The sequence below is a fragment of the Dermochelys coriacea genome, chromosome 2 (genome assembly GCF_009764565.3).
Source record: "Dermochelys coriacea isolate rDerCor1 chromosome 2, rDerCor1.pri.v4, whole genome shotgun sequence".
NCBI lineage: Eukaryota > Metazoa > Chordata > Testudines > Dermochelyidae > Dermochelys > Dermochelys coriacea.
Window position 1 is genome coordinate 73348675 of NC_050069.1, and position 12575 is coordinate 73361249.

The 12575-nt window shown below is 38.2% G+C and overlaps 1 protein-coding gene across 2 annotated transcripts in view; it reads right to left on the bottom strand.

Annotated features, from left to right (window-relative positions):
• SNTG1 (syntrophin gamma 1) overlaps window positions 1–12575 on the bottom strand; it is a 578088-nt gene that overhangs the window by 25295 nt on the left and 540218 nt on the right. The window lies entirely within an intron of this gene.

Below are 12575 nucleotides of genomic sequence, written 5' to 3' on the forward strand. Positions count from 1 at the left end.
AGTAACTAGTAATGTTACAGAGCATCACACCCAGCAGCCTGGAATCAATATGCAGCCTACAGTCAGTATCACATTTCATGTGTAAGTAAGATGGACAAGTATGTGTTTTAGTGAAATGTAAATGATGAGCAAAACTATTACGGAACATTAGGAATGGTCACTGTGCATCTTGTACATATGACTTCACACTACTACTGACTGAATTCTCTCTCGTTCCTGCACTAAAAAAATCTGTCTATCTACCAAATTTGTTTACATTCACATTAGTGTCTGCATCAGATTCATCTACATCTTAGCACTGTACTGTTTCCATTAGAATCTCAAATTGAATAATTTTCTTAAATAAAATGCCTCTATGCTGTAGGGAGAAATACAGAAAAGTGGTGAAAATTTTATCTCAATGTTTGTTTAGTTCCTTATTGTTTGCTGCCAATTGCTACAGAAATAAATGTTAACCTTTTGATAGCTCAGAATTTTGTAAACTTTTTTTTTTCCTTTTTGCGGAGGCCTTACTTCCCCTAACAATAGTATACTTATCTAATGAGTAACAGCCAGCATGAAGCACAGACGTCTGGATAAATAGGTAAGCAGTTTAATTTCAAATTGACTTTACATTGCTAAGCAAAAATTTTACATTGCAACTGTTAAAAATGACATTTTTAACTTTAAAAATGGGATGAAATTGGTGTTAATGAAAGTGAAGGATGAATAGCATTGCGGTATTCAGAAGCTTCCCAACACAGCTCTGTCAATTTGCCTCATTCTCTACCTGCATCACTTCTACTAGTCCAGTCCTTGCACTTATCTGAACAGAGAATGCTGGTCATACCAAATCATACCCTGATTCAGAAAAGTACTTAAACACACGCTTGATTTAAACACGTGGGTAGTCATACTTCAAGTTAGGCATCTGCTTATGTACTTTTCTGTACTAGGGTCCATAGCAATGAAGGGACAAAAGACTTCTAGTAGCCGGAATGTTCTCACAGCATATTAAGCCATGGGGCCCTTGGTCTAGCTGGATAGAGGAAGTGAGTTCCCCCTTTTAACTGCAGGGATGGGGCTTGTCCAGCAGGCTGCTAGGAAGGGGGTCATTGCCCCTTTAAGGCCTCTGCCCACCCAGAGAGGATTGTTGGATTCCAGGTAAAGAGACAGAAAGCCGTACAGCTAGAATAGGTTGCGGGGGCGGGGACAGGGACGCTGTCCCTTTCCTCCCCAGCTGACCAGATACAGGGCAGAATTATACCCAGGACAGTTCCAGGAAAGTCTTATTTAACCTAGACCAGACTAGCAGCACCCACCCTCACACCCAACAGCATAGTATAATTACCAGCTTTTGTCATTATACACCGCCGACATGACACTAGTTGCCCCTTTTCTTGGGGCTTTGGGAAGGAAATTTCCCTCTCTGCCACGTTGGTCGAGGCGAGGGTTGGTATCTTGCCTTCCCTAGAGTGAGTTATGGACCTGGTGGGGTATAGATGGGGGAAGGGAGTTAGGTTACAATGATGCAACACATTATGTAAGTTTGTGGCAGATGTCTAGTGCAGGTACTCTGTATGGAATGGATACGGTGATCAGATAAAATTAATTGGTAAAGAATTTAAATGAGGCATCCTTTAAAGGGGAGGAGAAAGGGGGTTCAGGGCTCCTATACTTGGTATGGGATGAAGTCCACCTCACGTTTTCTATCTCCCCTTAACCCTTATACAAGAAGGGATGGTGGGGTCTCAGCAGCAGGAGGTATGGAACCAGGACTGGAAAGGGGAATGGCTGACAGCCACTCCCCTGGAATATGGAAGTTTATATGGAACCACCTGCATTGTACAAATTTATCTGCAGGGTACTTCCACATATTTAAGAATAAAGTTTCAGCCCATTTAAAACCACATCCAGTGCCTCCTGTCTTCCGGCATAGCTGGACAATGTGGTCAGAATGAGATTTCACTTGTTCTTCTATCAGGATTTTTAATATAATTCCTAGAATTGAAAGTTCAAACAACCCATTGAATAGAGGCAATCATATCTTACTCATCCTATGTAGTAAGGGAAAGAATCTTCACAAATATTGCAAAAAAGGATTCATGAACATAAAGCAATCAATTTGCTTTTGATGGCTGTTCTCACATTTTATTCATTTTTCACAGACATTCACATGAAGCAAGTTATGTTTGCAAAATGTTTGTGAAAATGTGAACATTCATCTGGCTATATATTGATACATAAATACTTGTAGAAATTCTAAATGAGGATTCACATCAAAAGTGTGCCCCATGATCATCTTGAAAGCTTTTTTGAATTTAGAAGTCATTTGGTAAGGAAACAAACAATACCATGTGACTTAGGTGACCAATCACACATATCAAATAGGAAATCAAGTATTCAGTTTATTCAACTATTGTTCATATGTAAAACATAGGCTGAAATATGTCTGCATAAGCCTTTAGTCAAATTTTGAATAATAAATAAATTTGTAAAAATTAAAATCTGTTCACAAATAGAAAGACGGGCTAAATCTGTTGTATAAATTATTTCCAACTCTATTGTTATTACTTATAAGTACAATAGCAGTGACTACAAACCTCAAGCAAGTTGGGGTATTATTTTACTAGGTACTCTATAATCAGTTCTGGTGTGGAGCGGTCCTTTATTTAACAAGAAATTAAAAAAGGCTATGCCTTTGTATGAATCTACAAAAACTGTATAAGCGTAAGTACGTACATGTTTTAGGAACAGTATAGCATGTTTCACTCTAACAGACTTGATTTGACAAAGTATTTTAAATACTTTTCTATAATCAACAACCCAAACATAAAATATCTTCCCACTCTGAGATGAATGTTCTGGCCACATTCACAAAACTCTGGATGTTCAGAAAACCTTACAAAGTTAACCAGTTCTTATAGAAATTATAGTATGGCAGACAATTCCACTGAACAAACAAATCTGATATTAGATTTAACATATTAAACAAATGCTGCTACTCCTTTTCCATGTATTATTCAAATATTCCTAGAACTTTATCACTAATGGTATAGCATCATTTCAGACCTTTAGCATCAATAAATACTGGAACATAATCCAAGCAAGTAAACAAAACAGGCACCTGGCAAACTAGATAGAAGACATATCCTGAAATGGTGATACATTCTGGCAGTTTGGAAATGCCCCAGAATAAAATCCTATAGGATAGGAATTTTGCCATTGATTTCAATTGGAACAGAATTTAACCCCAACACTTTAATTAAGAAAGAGTTCATTATAATTTACCATTTAGCATTTGTGTGTCTTATATTCTGTTGGTGGAAAGGACAAGATTTTGAGCACTGTAGGATATGATTCACAATAAAGTGGGCAATTAACACTGTGACGCTGGCAGACCAGGTGCCAGCTCATGCCAAGGCTGACTGCTGACAAATATATGAGCAAGTCTGGCTCATCTGTGTGTTGGTATTGTTAAAATAGGAATTAGAATTATAAGATTGTGTTTAGACTTTATGAAATGCTTGTAAGTTGTTGCATGCATTAATCTCACTTATAATATCTGTATCCCTTGTTATAAGATAATATTTAAGTGTTTGCCCTGTAAACTGTAAGACAGGAAAGAACCATTAACGAGTGTGAAATACTAGTTTCCAAAAGAAGGTCTACTATGCTATGGTGGAACATCAGAGGACTAGAGACTATTGTTTGCTCCCTTACCCTCAAAAAGGAGCCCTGCAAGTGAATCCCTCTGAAAAGCTGAATTTGCAACTTAAGCCAAAGAGGGAAAGGAATAAAAAGTCGTAACAAGGAGAAACTAAATCTTTTATGCTGCTTGACTCCCAGGGGCCAGGGTTACTAAACACAAACAAACCCCCTCCCACCCAGTGCTTGGCCTGGGGTAGCTGTAAAGGACATATAAAGCTTGTTTATTATAGACTAACTATATACTATTACCTTTTGAAACTTAAGATTGGAACTTATTTGTGTGTGCATATGTTTACACGCTTTAACCTTGTAAATAACTTTTATTTTATATTTATAGTTAATAAACCTTTAGATAATTTATAACACAAGCATTGTCTTTAGTGTGAAATCTAAGGTGCAATTGACCTAGGGTAGGTGACTGATCCATTGGGACTGGGAGTAACTTGAATATTGTTGTGATTCTTGGCATAAGGGACCATTTATCACAAAAACAAGCTTACCTGGGAGACAAGATTGCTCAAAGTACCCTAAGGGACTGTCTGTGACTCCATGTTAAGGCTGTTATAGTGCTTGAGGAGTTTACCCTTGATACTTGGTTGGTGAAATCTAAGTATGAAACTCACAACCAATTTGGGGTTTCTACCTTCCTTCTTAACAGTCTCCCCTGAGGTTGGTGCTCATGCTCTTGAGCAACTGTAGGAAAACTTGACAAACACGACTGCAGTCATAGGACAATGGAATAGGCAGCAGGGTGTTGCAAGTTGATTAAATGGGCAATGAAACCAATGTCTCCATTAATTCCATGGTTTTTAGTGTCCAGCAGAGATATGAATTTAAATGCTCAGTTTTGTCTTTTGAAAGTGCTGTGCAGGTTTCCTTTGAGGACAATTGTTAATTGTTTTGTGAAAAGGGTTTGTCCATGGGTTATAGGATGTGTTTGTCTTTTATCACTTTTCAATTAGTTTATTTGAGAGCATAGTGATTGTCTGGTTTCACCCATATAGCTGTTGCCGGGGCATTTGATGCACTAGATAAGGTACACCACATGTTGTGATAGGCATGTGTAGGACCCATGAATCTTGAAAGATGTGTTGCAAGGGATATTGATCATCACAGCAACAGGTTTTGCATCTGTTGTTTTGGCAGGGTCTTGTGCTACCATGAGTTGGTGTGTCCTGGTCTGTGGGGAACTTGCCTTTGAGAATGAGCTTGGCAAGGCTCGGGGATTGTGTGAAGTTCAGAAAAGGGGGTTCAGGAAACATTTCTTCAGGATGTGGTCCCCATAAGTATAGGTTGTAATTGTTTGATACCCCATATAAGTTCTAGTGTGAGGTGGCAAGTGACCACTAGGAATGTGCAATGACATTTTTTCCCTTGTATTGAAGCAGGTTCTCCTAGCATATTTGGGAAGTCTGATTCATGATGAAATCTACTTTTCTGGTGGTGTGTCCTTATATTCTTTGTAACAGTGTTGCCTATTATGTCCTGCCAGTGTAACATTGTTATAATTCACCCACCACTTTTCACTGGTTGTGTATTTGTTTTATAGGTACACTCTCAAAGCACCAAGGGAAGCTACTGCCTTCAGCCTCTGTGGTATTTTGGCATGGTTCCTCACAATCACACAAATTGATGAAAGCTACATTCCTTTTCTCTTTCTAATTCTAGAAGATATGTTCTTCAACAATGCGTAGAAAATGTTCTCAGTTATATCTGAGTCATATGGCATTTTGTTTCTTATTGCAGTCATTTCACATTCTTGTACTACAAAATGTGAGTTTCTGAGGAGGTATTACATTCTTCCAATGGTACAGTTAAAACTAGTTTGATCTGCCTGAAATATCAGAAAAATAATAAGTAATCCGTCATGGTTTCATGACTATTCAGGTTTTTTTTTAAATCCAGAGAAATATAAATTCTCCAAAAAACATAGAATAATCAGGTCTGTTTGTGTTTCATTTACTTAACATACTCCTAGCCAGATTATACAACATGAGAGTGTAAAGTAATCAATAGCTCCTTCCATGACTGTTTGATCCAGGCGAGGACTCAGAGAAGTCCTCCCTAATGATGCAAGGAAGCAAAAGCTATGCTTAGTCAGGCTGGGAGCTAGAAAGTAAGAAAAAATTCTAAATTGTCCAGTAGTTTCCAGAAAGGACTAACTTCATATTCATTACAGCAGTCCTCCCTCTTCTCTATCACATTAGACCTTACAAGAATCCTGAGTTGTATCTGAAAAAAAAATGTGTCCTAACTGAGCCTGTAAAGTAGTATTTGCACAGGTAAATCAGGTATAGTAACGGCATGTGCTTAAGTAAGTAACTACCTAATCGAAGAATGCAAATACCAGTTTCCAGGGGTAAACAAAATTTTGGGAAATTAATCATAGGTGTACACACTTCGTATTTTGTCCCTATATTATGAAGTGTTCTACTGTAGGTATATAAACTAAAATACACCCACAACAGCAATTTCAACATTCCCTTTCATTAATACAACACATAATGACAATGGGCCTCATTTGGCCTCCAATTATGTATATGGAAACAATCAAAGGTGTATGTCAGGATTTTACAATGATTAGACAACTAATTTCCAGACTGTGCGTACAAATGCTATAGAACATGCTTATTATTTAAGGATGCAAAATTGGACGTTATATTTTTAAATATTAGTCTCAATAAATCAGTTCTATTTTTTGTTTTATACAATATACATTCAAAAGACTTAGCTGTACCTTTTAATCACATTTAGTCTCATTCAGTACTTTGAATTATTAAATCATGCTTTTGTACAGCTTTTGAAGACAAAATAAAATATATAATTATTCTCAGTTGCAGTTAAGATTCCTTTTAAGCTAATGTTATTTGTCTGCTCAGTATCATAAGTGGTGCTGCTACAACTTAAACCTAATCAATGCTAGATACATCTGTCCTGTGGGTCCTTCCTGTCAAGGATAAAAGTAAGTGGTAGCTTGGGCACCTGGGATGTGCATTAATTTGGCAACACATTGCTTCTTCCCATATGGAATTGAGAGATTGCATTCCTGTGAAGTGACACTCTATCCATATTGCTAGCAGTAGTCTGGAACTGACTAGGATCAAATTTTGGTTCCTACTCAATTTCACACTGCTACCAATCTCACAGGAATGCCTTACTGTAAATAATTATGATCCGAGTCAATTTCCTTTGTCAACAGGTAGAGCTTTATAAGTACAATGGGAAAAACAGAAAAGGACATGGAGAGTGAAGAACAAAGGGGGAGAAAGGAACAGAGAGAGGAAAAATCCCTACTAATAAAATAACCAATCTTGACAAACTCTAATATCCTATGCACTGTTTACAGAGTACAGTCTATTTTCTTAGTGCTGAGTGATGAATTACAAGATCTTGCCTTTTGTTTATTTGCTGGACTATATGGCTACACCAACAGTGCCTGGTTCTTTGAACTAGAGTTGTAGCCACCACTATTCAACTTTAATGATTTAGCCACATAATAAATTATTATTGTTACATAGAACTGATATTTTAAATTTCCCATCCATGAACCAAGTGAAGTTTCTGTTTGGTATCTGTGCTGTTAATAGTAATTGTCATATTGGTGATGAGAAGAACTTTAATACATACTGGATCAATTCATTTGGATATCCAGAGCGCACATTAAGTCAGTTCAAATGAAAGAAATGGTAGGCTTCTTTTGTACATGTCATCATGAGTAACCTTAATATAGACAGAGTTTATTATTTGAGGAACAATAGAAGACTTGTACTATGTGGCTAAATATCCATTTGGCATGAAAAACATAAAAGTATTTTCCATGCTACTTATTACTCGTAATGTATTCTCTTTTGATCAAGCAATGTGTTTGTAAAATAACAGATGACTTGTCACAATGTGTTTTGTTGATGTGCACCTAATGGGCCATTATGGAGCCTTTTCTTACTTTGTTCCAGCAGCATTGTATAATTAACAGCATTTACAATTTATTATCATTTTCTACAGGAATGAATTCTTCTTCGATAAATGGACATTTTCTACGGCCATTGTAAAGAGCAGTAAATGCTCTAGAGTGCAAACACAGCACTTTTGCACAGGAAGATATACTGCATTATATACACAACTTACAAATGCACACATGTATATGAGTAACTGTAAATGTGTATATGCACACGTGTGTATGTGTATAACATAATCTTTTGTATGTGAATGTATGCATATAAACACATATACAATTAGATATCATATGCTCTGTATACACATCCACACACCCCATTTCCACCTGTTAGCAGTCCACCAGGTTTACAGTAACAACGTGGGAAGAGAGTGGCTAGAACTTTGTTCAATTGGGGAAAGGCCCTCTGACTCCCATGTATACCAAAGATGCCAGACAATGCAATGTAGTTTTTTTAGCACAAGTGACTACATTGGTGCAGTTTTGTATTTTTGGCAAGTTATCAAAGGGCAGTAGTAGATATAGAGAGAGGTGACACTGGCCTATATGCTTCTCCGCCAGGGGCTGGTGGGAGGGTGTCTCAGACTTATGCCAGAAGTTTGCCTCCCTCCAGCCTGGCAGTCTGAGGCCAACAGGATATCTGGTAGCCAGCCTCAAGCTGTTCTCTAGAGTCCAGGATGAAAAGTCAGATGAAAAGCAGTGATCTGCACAGCCATATAAACCCCATATTATAAAAGGACCAACACTGAATATATCCCGTTTGGCTTGTCAAGGGGTAGAAGTAGTTGATATGATGTAAGGAGAGGTATTGATGTTCTGTGCCTACAGGAAACATGGTGGATGGAGAACACAGTGAAGGATTTGAGCTTAGATTGTGAACTCTTCCACACAGGTGAAAAATGGGTGTAATGCAGTCTGGGTGGTAGTAAGAGGAGCAGATGAGGAAAATGGTGATTGAAATTTTTGGAGTAAATGACAGGCTGAGAGCTGAATGAGTCTAAGTTAAAAAATGTGCTTTGTTTGTGATATCAGGGTATGTACCTCAACAAGGAGGCAAAGAAGAAGAGAAAGTTTCCAACAATGCTAACAGACACTACCAGACACAACAACACCAGAAGAGCTGATATTGGTATGTGGAGATATGAGTGCACAGAGAGGCAAAACCCAAAGGGAGTATGAAATGTGCTTAGGAAATATCAGTCTAGGCACAATAAATGAAAAGGGAAAGTGTTACTAGATATAGAATCATAGAATCATTGGACTTTAGGGGACCTCGAGAGGTCATCTAGTCCAGTCCTCTGCACTCGTGGCAAGACTAAATATTATCTAGACCATCCCTGACAGATGTTTGTTCAGCCTGCTTTTAAAAATCTCCAATGATCAAGACTCCACAATCTCCCTAGGAAATGTATTCCAGTGCTTAACTACCCTGACAGTTAGTAATTTTTTTCCTAATGTCCAACCTAAACCTCCCTTGCTGCAATTTAAGCCCATTGCTTCTTGTCCTATCCTCAGAGGTTAAGAAAAAAAATATTTCTCCTCCTTGTAACAGCCTTTTACGTACTTGAAAACTGTTATCATGACCCTCTCATTCTTCTCTTTTCCAGACTAAACAAACCCAATTTTTTCAAGATTCCCTCACAAGTCATGTTTTATAGTATCTTTAATCATTTTTGTCACTCTTCTCTGGACTCTCTCTCTCTCTCTCTCTGGACTCTCTAGACATGTGTATTAACAATCAATGGATGGTAGCCAATACATGGTTCCAAAAGAAAGAGTCGTTTGGTCATCAGTGGTGGATACCAAAGATTGATATGTTATTGCTGAGGAAATTTCAGTGGAGTCAAGTTATGAACTGCAAAGTGATACCTACTTAGATGGTAGCACAAGCTTTTCGCAATAAAGATTTCAAATAAAGCCTCAGACAAGAAGGGAAAGACACAAGATTAAAGTATGGGAAGTTAAGGGGAAATGCAGCAGAGAAGTTTGCGGAAGCAGTACAGGCTAAGTATCAGGAAACAGACATGACATAGACACATAGACTTTGAGGTCATGACCTTCTAGTCTGACCTCCTGCACATTGCAGGCCACAGAACCTCACCCACCCTGTAATAGATCCCTAACCTCTGGCTGAATTACTGAAGTCCTCAAATCATGATTTAAAGACTTCAAGTTACAGAGACTCTGCCATTTACCCTAGTTTAAATCTGCCAGTGACCCATGCTCCTGCTGCAGAGGCAGGTGAAAACCCCCCAGGATCTCTGCCAATCTGACCTGGGAAAAATTTCTTCCTCACCCCAAATATGGTGATCAGTTTTTTATCCCTGCCTGATGACCTTCCGGTGGATGCTCTAACTCAGAGGTGAGCAATCTGCGGTTTGAGGGCTGCATGCAGCCCGTCAGGGTAATCCACTGGCGGGCTGCCAGACAGTTTGTTTGCATTTGCATGGCCGCCCGCAGCTCCCAGCATGCTAAAGGATTGGCAATTATTGGGTAAGATCTAAGTTATATATTGACCTGGGTATGTGGCTGGTCCTTTGGGAAGAGAAGAACCCTTTGTTTGATGAAACTGGTTTTAAATAACTCCACATCAAGTCCACTGTCTGGGGGTTGAATCCAGGCCTGGAATACCCAAGGAGGCTGCATTTCTGACTTTTTATTAGCCAGTGTGGTGAGACAGAAATTTACGTTTGTTGCTGGTTTGGTATATCTTATGGAAGAATAACCATCAACTGAAAAGGGAACTACCCCAAAAGAACATGGAGTGTGGCATCAGCAGAGGTTTGTGGACAATGCAGATGGGGAAAACCCAGAGAGAGAAAGGAGTGGTAGTAGACCTGTGAAGTGCAGGTGGGAATCTAAAACAATAAAATAGCATGTAAAAAAATAAATCAATTGAGTGCAAATGAAAGCAAATACAAAAAAATCAAAGCATCAAGTGGACAGTAAAGAAGACCAAAGAGAGCTGAGCTTGTAAACTACCCACAGCTGGCTGACAAAAAGATCTATAGCATTGCAAAAGTAGACACAAAGGGAATGTAGTCAATTATTTTAGTTTAATTCCCATTTATTGTGTGATGTTATGATCAATCAATATGTTATATTACATATATTCATTGTATGTTATTAGAGTTAATTTGTAGGATTATAAAAGTATAAAATTGATCAGTATTTAGAGAAATCAAGTATTAGACATGAGTAAGACAAGCTGAAACACAAGAACCTGTAGACTGAAGTAGGCTGCAAGCCTTTAGATTAGCTTTTTTGGGCCTTGGAGACAAGAAATGATGGCATAAATCAATGACTGAGAAATAACCCAAAAGATTATGGGAAAAGAGGTACCAACTGGTAATATTGTGAAAGTATAGTTGGGAAGATTAAATTTAAATGATAAAATCCTGCAACAGTAAATATTGTCTCCAACATATGTCTTAACCACAAAATCAAAGTGGCCTGTCAATGTTAATGAGAACCTACACAGCTATAGAATGTGGGGTCCCTTGTGTTTGTATGGGACACAGACCAATAAGAAATAGAGGGTTGACACTTTCATGTACATGCACAGAATGTAGGTATAGACAGAATTACAGGATAAAAAGGGTGCCCAGAGTAGGAAAATTGAGCTTCCTATGGGAAACTCCAGCAGGAACCACTCCCATATTGATGATCAATCCATGAGAGAGCCAACAGCCTCTAATACTATCTAGGAGGATGAGAGTATGTCTGTAGGTATAACTGGTACATGGTACTTATCTTTAGGAATTGTATATGCTGTGACATTTATAACTTTTTTGGTAATCTTAATAAAACTGCTAAAAGATAGATGTCCTTGTAATTGTATGTTATTTGCCTATGGTTTCATGTCTTCCTATGGACTTCAGATCCAGAACAAACTGTTGAACTTTATAGTGTAGCTGCCAGAACTGAACCCACTGCAGTATAATTAACATTAAATAGAATGAAAGGCTCCACAAAGGAGGACGGTACTGCAACATTATTTGTAAATGATGACCAGAGGAAACTTATAGTAACACCCAAACATGTGAAGGAGAAGAGGAAACAATACTTTGAGAGTCTCTTGAATGATGCAACTCCCTTTTGGGTGGAATTGCTAACATGTGATCTTAATGTTGTGTCTGATTATGATATACAAGAGGAGCAGAAGAGAAATGCCATCCAGGTAATGAAGAACAGTAGGGAAGTAGGACCCAAAGAAGCAGACCTGGTGAAAGTCTTGGGCAAGAGAAGCATAAAATGGATGAGCAGAATAGTTAAAACTGTATGTTGAGACAAGAGAATTCTACAAGATTGGCGCACACCTATCTTGCTTCCAATACATAAGAAAGGAAGTATCCACTGAGAGATAAAGTTACTGTTGCATGGGATGAACATACTGGAACACATCTGGGATATAAGGAATAGGAGACTAGTATAGCCCGTCCTCTAAGAAGAAGAGTTCGGCTTCAGGAAATTATGAGGAATTACAGATGCTAGGTTTGTAATTCAGGAAGTGATAAAGAAGTGGCTAGAGTATCAACAGGCTAGCTTCTGAACTTTGATAGACCTAGAAAAGGCATACAATACAGAGGAGAAAAGGATGCTCAGACCAGTGCTGAGAAAATATGTGTGAGGATTTAATAATTATGGTGAATACACTAGATGGATCATGTGAAACAGTGATCTGAACATGTTTTGGAATGACATGCCCTTTTGAAGTGAAATTCAGACCTCATCATGGGTCAGTCCTTGCCCTGTCACTGTTTATCATGTTGCTGGACCTGTCAGCAGGAAGACCCCAATGGAAAAAATGAGAAACTACTATATGCAGATGACATAGCAATAAAAGTATCTTCAAAAGTAGCCCATGGGGAAACAGTAAACTGGTGGTATGACCAACTAAACTGGCAAAGGATGAAAATGAACATGTCTAAGA